Raw genomic sequence first — 6,951 nt, 5'->3', positions numbered from 1 at the left:
AGTTTATTTGAATGTCAGACTTTATCTACAGAAAACCTTCTGATTCTTACTAGGAATAGAATGAGAGTCTCCTTAGTTTCAAAAAATGCCAGCTAAAATATATATATTTGTCATCTCGTGTTTAGTCTCTGTGTGATTAATTAGAACCATGGATGCATCAAACATTCATTAAGCATTACCCATGTTGTTATTTTGTCATTCCTGATGTGCACCCAGCTAATTTGCACTCAACTAAACATGAAGTGAGAAATAAGACGTGGCCCTTGGCTTCAGGATTCACTGACTGGGTGAATAGACATGCAAATACATAGGTCTAAAAGTATCAGGAATTTGATGACACAAAGCTAAAACATCTACTTCTGTCAAGAAAGCAGAAAATAAGTTAGTGGGAAGAAGGTGATGATGCATGTTCATTGATTGTATGTGTCTGTTGATGATGTGTGAGTGACCCACTATGAGACCCATTCATTACCAATGACTGACCTGTTAACAAGGAAATCATACCAAACACAGTAGCCTCACACAACATTTTTCTGGCATAAATATATCATGTTTATGATAATCATAATTCATATAATAAAAGAAGAGGATAGAATTAACCGAGATAAGTTATATTCAAATTTTCAGATCAATATCGTAGAGAAGACATTTCAATAGCTTCCTCCCCTCATTCAGGTATGAGAGTGATAAGAAACAAAAATATTACACAAAACAATCTCAGATATTAATATACTTGCTTACAAAGCTGAATTTAGGTATATGAATGTGGATATATGCTTTCCAGGAAGTCAGAGTAAACTAGAAACATTATTAAAAAAACAAAAACAAAAAAAACCTTTTCAGTGTTATCACATTATTTACCATATTCCAGAATTGTACTAGGGAGAGGGAACATAAAATTAAACAAAATACATATGGTTTTTATCTTTGCAAATTTACACACAATGCAGGAGGTAGAAAACTTAAAAAATAACTGTAATATATTATGTATTATTGCATTAGAAGTGCCCTGACCTCCATTGACTGGGAATGATTACAGCTATTACTAAAATATGTAGCAGTAAAATAAAGCAATTATCAAAACTAACATAAATAAGACATAACATCCCTAGGAAATTCTTCAGAAGACTAAACACTAAAAATGGGGCTCATTCTATGATTATATTCAATTTCTTCATCTCTTCCATATGCTTTATATATATTTTAAAGCAGGAAGGCCAATGAACCTTCCTCGAGAGAACTCCGGCTCAGCTCTGTGTGTACACATCATGAGAGAGGCAGCGCTGTCACACAGATGGCCCCCTGGTCTGGGCAGCTTGACGAAAGTGCCTTTGTGTTCCTAATTAACTAGTGAACAACTGTGCCAATTGCCTTCATACATTCAAACCTTCTGTTTTCAGACCTTTGATGAGCTATTTATTTAGGAGCAATACCAGCCTGCTTTATTGGCCCCCGCCCGCCTCCCTAAAAGTCCAGCGCTAAGGATTGACAAGGATTTTTCAGGTCCAAGGAAGAGCATCAGGGAGCACTTCCGCATTCAGGTAGTCCACTTTAGATCTCGTGGACGGAAGGATAAAGTCTCTGACTATAGTGTGCAAATACTTTCTGGCAGTAACTCTATAGATTTCGAGCTCACAGTTCCGTAATGAGCTGCCAGGCCGACTCCGTGTTTGATTCTGGGAGTTCCCCAATCTGTAGCAGTGTTTAAAGAAGCAAAGTTCCTAGGATTTTTCTCAACCCTTGAAAAGATTAGTAATAAATTAGATGATGACATAGAGAGTAAATTAGAACATCAAATGATACTAGAACAATAAATGTTAAAGAAGATGACAAATTATATTTGGCGTACAAAAGGAAAATGAATCTTAATGAAGCCCAGAGGACCCAACCACTTTGTGCACATAATTGTATGAAATGTAATGGGAGGGCCAAATATCAGTAGCTTTTCAAAATTTTCCTTGACTGAAATTAGAATGTGTAATAGAGGTAGCATAATATAGGCAGTCTAAGGCCATGTGATAAAATAACCATCTTTTTCATTTATTTATAAGTACATGACACAAGAGAAAACAGTTGTTCTTTTTGTTGATTTTTTGACATACATGCAAGTAAAAGTTAAAATGAGTATGCACTTTTTTTTTTAAGTTAAAAAAGTAAAAGATCATGATCTACTATTTATCTATGCTGGGATACATTTGACTGTCAAAGCTCAAATTCAGATGTCTTAAGACAGGTGGGGCCCATGGATTCCGATGCCTGGAATGCTCGCATCAAATCGTAGACAGCAGACCTTCCTCTGAGCCACGTTCAGATCTTTAGCTAAACTGGAAACATGCGGGATGGTGCTTCTTAGTCCTCCACTAACTGAGGAACCAAACACGTCGATCACACATTCCCTTCGTCTCTTCTGAGTCCTAGCCCTTTTTCTCTTTTTAGAGAGTCATACACCAAAGGGTTGAGTGTATGAGATACCCAATACAATAAAGCCATCTCCCCACTCTTAAGGGCAAAAATTCACCTTAGGGAAGTTACGTGAACTTAGGACAGTTACTCAGTTTCTCCTCTGCCTCAGTTTTATTATCTATAAAATAAGGATGATAGCTTATTTCCAAAGTCACCATGAGATTGAATGGCATAGTTATAAATGTGAACTATTTAAAATATTATATGACACAAAATATGTGCTTTAGCATAGTAAGGTCTCGATCTTGATATTTTCAGGGTACCTCCACCACTCAGTAAACTTCCCTTTTTTAATCCTCGTCATGAAAGAAATCTCAATGGTATTTACACACCTTTTTTGGTGTAGAGACCCGAGGATATTCTGGACGCCCCATTCTTGCCTTCTGCTTACTGGGTGACTCAGCTGCCCCCGTTTGACTGGGACCTTCCTGGCTTTAGCATAAAAAGGCCCACATCCAGAGAAACCCCACAGTGTCAGGCAAACTGGCATGGTTGGTCATCGTACGCTCCACCTCCCACCCCCTCAAGTCTCCTAAACTCAATCTCGCTCTCATTTCAGCTATCTGTAGCGAATCAGCGTTAGTTCAGATCAGAGGATAACCATCTGACATCTTTCTGGCTCATGCAGAAAAAAAAAAACCAAAAACAACTCAAGATTAACACACAGGGCATATTGTTACATTCCTAAATGCCCTGCATGTATGTAAATAGAGATATCTCCTCTCTCCCATTCTGCATTCAATGATTTTATGTTGATCTTGATCATGGCTGCCTCCTAACTTATTGCATACTGTGCTTTTAATAACCAGTTCTAAAAAATAAACTTCTGAAATGTTCGGTACTGTCTTCTTCCTCCTTTTCAACAATGGCACTAGAGTTGGACTCAACCTCAGGTAGACAACTCTTCTAGTATCAGTAGAGCTCATTAACCTGAGCTGCTAGAACGAAGGTTCTTAAAAAGTATGTGCCATGTACTTGAACTCAAATAGAAGAGCTAGGTGTTCTTCATAATCCTCTTATTTATGTTAGGTTCCAATTTCTTCTCCTCAGCGCTGTTTCACTCCTCTCAATTGTGAGTTTATTTTGCAGGAGATCAAATGTAACCAATATTTGCTGGGTGCTTATTATATGCTCACGTCTGTGATAAGCACTTTATGTAGATTATCTCCTTTCATACTCAAAGATGTGATGAGTAGAAAACATCCCCACTTTCCAACAAGGAAGACGTTCAGAGGGGTTTAGATAAATTCCCCAAAATCATGAAGCTGGAAAATTTTGAGAGGTAAATTTGAACGGAGGTTTTTTAGATCTCAATGCACATGCTCTTAACCGCTTTTAGAAGAAAAATGGAATTGAGACATTTTAATTTTCTACCCCTGTAAACCATGTATTCATTGCCTGCATCTTCTTGTAGTCTCAGTCTGACAAATTACTCGTTTGGCAGCATTCTCACAAGATTATTTTGAAAAAAATTAGTGTGTAACTTTAAGTGCACACATTTTTATATACCTTTTTCATCTTTCAGAGGTTCTTCTTTAATTACTTCTTGATTCTAAGTCTTTGGTGAGTAGGTTGCTACACAAATGTATTTCAGATGGTTTAAGTGGCAATACACTCCTCTGTATATGTGTACAAATATCATAAACACATAGAACTATATATTCACCACATATTAAATGCATTTAAGAACAATTTATATTTTATGTAAACACAAAGCCTCAGGACCAGCATAACTTAAGAGTCATATTAAATTTTAGAAATGTAGACCAAAGAAAACATAATTTTAAGTATAAAAAGTCACTATCAATGCCTTTTCCTGTTCAGTAAAGCAAATAATGGGGACCACCATTTTTGGAGATGGTTTGAATGAAGATGGTTTTTCAAAAGTCTGTCACTATTTATTCAGGACATTTGATTTATCTTTCCCTCTTAAAAGTCTCATATAAGTTTGCTCCCCAATCATGTCCTGTTAACTGGAATTTAGCCTAACCAGACCCAATCAGCTGAGCATCTTTCATTGAAGGGTGAACAGGTGTCACCCAGAGAAACTCAAGCCGAAGAGAATAAAAGCCACAGCTCATCTTGAAATAGAAATCCCAGCCAGACTAGAGTTGACCCTGTGACATAGAGCTGCCCCCTCCCGTCACCCAGTAATGTGTCTCTCTTCTTTTCCATTCAGTCCCTCCCCCAGTTCTGCGTTCCATTTCTGAAAGGCTCCCGTTCCTTGATCTTACGATCCTTCTTTGCCATATCTTAAAACTCTCTACTTGATTTCATCTCGCCACAAGTACAACATTTGGTGGATCTACTGCGTGGACTTTAATTAACTTACATTTGTCTCACAAATGTGCTTGCCTTCCCCAGTTCTGATTAGCATCTTAAAAATATTTCCCAGTACCTGAGTCAAACTTTTTTTATTTTTTTGCCCAAGCTTTCTTAATTTTCCTAGTAAAATTCCTAGTAAAACTATTTACACAATATATAGTGTCTTTCCTGTCCTCCTTGAACCGTCTCATCTTCTAGTCTATAACTCAGTGCACCATTCTTTTCCTCTGCCCTATTTGTAGACCAGTTATAAAAGAAATGTCTTCACTGATGTCTTTCTTGCTCATTTCTTGGTATCAAGGTCTATATGATAGAACAGGCCATTTCTGGTCATAGTGACTGACTTATCAGGCTGTGTACTGGGTACAGACATTAATGGGAAATATTATGTTCTGCAGTTGCATTTTCCAAGTAAGATCAACCCCAACTAACATGGAAATATACTGACACTCATTTTCCAACACACTAGTTTCCCAACTTAAATATGGACATTTTGATATTGTGTTTGCTTTTTCGAAGGGACTGTCCCAAAGAAATAATGCTCATAAGAATTTTGTCTTCTAAAATAATAGTTTTTTGACCTATTAACGGGATTAAAGTTTGGAGTTAGTTTGTTATTTAAACTTTGGAAAAATTCTTATCTGAACTGATTTCTCCATCTCTAAGGTTTTGAGTCTCCATTGTTTTTTTAATTGTTTTTTTACAGCAAAATAAACACTCATATTTTGATAAGAGCCAGTATTGTAAAAATGAGCATATTATAATTCAGAAGCAGAACCACAGATAATTCAGATGCTGCATATCTTACTTCCTAACAAGACAACTAACAAAATGATGTGGAATAAAAAGCTTGGAAATAAGCTTATTTGTTGAGTTTATTTACTCTCAGAATACTTGGCTTAGTTAGGTAAAAACAAACAAACAAGAACTCTCAAAATGGAACTATTTTGTGTTTTCCCAATTATCTCTGGGCTTTTGTGAACTCCATTTATTGGTGTCTAGTAAACTATCTCGGTGGGTCATCCTGGCTTAATTCAGTTCCCTCAGAAATAAGGGACCGAGATTATAACCATCACCTCAAAATTTATGCTTAACATAAGAAAACGTGTTTTTAAAATCCTGTCATTGTACTCATATCCATATGGAGATCATCTCTTTAGATTTTGTTCTATGTTCAGTGGCCCACTGATGGGAGGAGTATGCAGCTGCAGTCTTAAGTACACCTCATGTGTATTAGTTTACTGGGGCTGCCATACCAAACTACCCGACAGGCTGGCTCAAACAACAGAAACTTATTCTCTCACAGTCCAGAAGGCTGAAACCAAAAAGTCAGCAAGCTTAGTTCCTTTTGGGGGCTCTGAGAGAGAAAATGGTCCAGGCCGTCCTCCAGGCTTCTGGTGGCGGCCCGCAGTCCTTGGTGTTCCTTGGCTCGTGGAGGCATCACTCCCATCTCTGCCTCCGCCTTGTTGCCCCGTCTCTGCACATCTGTCTTCACATGGCCTCTGTGAGGACATCAGTCATTGGATTCAGGGACTATTCCACTCCAGTTCTACTTCCTCCTAACTAATTGCACCTGCAAAGACCCTATTTCTAAATAAGGTCACATCGGGATGTTCCAGATAGGCATAATTTAGGGTGTGGCATGTGCAGGGGCACGTTGTGTGACTCAGTACATCACATTACGCGCTTTGGCCAATAAAACGTGAGCAGAAGTCTTTCGTGTATTCTAGGCTTAAATTTTAAGATCTAGTCTACGACCATGCCACCCTGAACAAGCCCGATCCCATCGGATCTTGGAAGCTAAGCAGGGTCAGGACTGGTTAGTACTTGGATGGGAGACCACCTAGGAAGACCAGGTGCTATAGGCGTAAAAAATAAAAAATAAGCTATTGTAAACTGACAAGGTCCTTGTAATCTGTGAGGTCAACCAAGGATTTCCTCTTCTAAAAAAGAAAAAAATTAAGATCTAACATTTTGTTTGCCATACTCTTATTTTTCTCCTGACTTTGCCAATGTATTAAAATAGAATCTCCATCAGAGATTCCATCAGAGCCCCTGTAGTGACGTGTGACATAACACGTCTCACGTCTCACGAATGAGGCATAGGCATCGCAATAGTCACTCTCGGTTTTGCTTTCCATGGGTTCTGTTACCTTCAGTGGA

The 6,951-nt window shown here is 37.9% G+C and overlaps 1 pseudogene; it reads left to right on the top strand.

Annotated features, from left to right (window-relative positions):
• The first annotated feature begins 6,537 nt into the window (after positions 1-6,537).
• LOC120614489 (uncharacterized) lies at positions 6,538-6,656 on the top strand (annotated as a pseudogene).
• Positions 6,657-6,951: the final 295 nt, after the last annotated feature.

Source organism: Pteropus medius, unplaced genomic scaffold (genome assembly GCF_902729225.1).
Source record: "Pteropus medius unplaced genomic scaffold, Ma_sr-lr_union100, whole genome shotgun sequence".
NCBI classification, from domain to species: domain Eukaryota; kingdom Metazoa; phylum Chordata; class Mammalia; order Chiroptera; family Pteropodidae; genus Pteropus; species Pteropus medius.
Note: the sequence above shows the minus strand (reverse complement) of the source record. Positions and strands in the feature narration are given on the sequence as shown.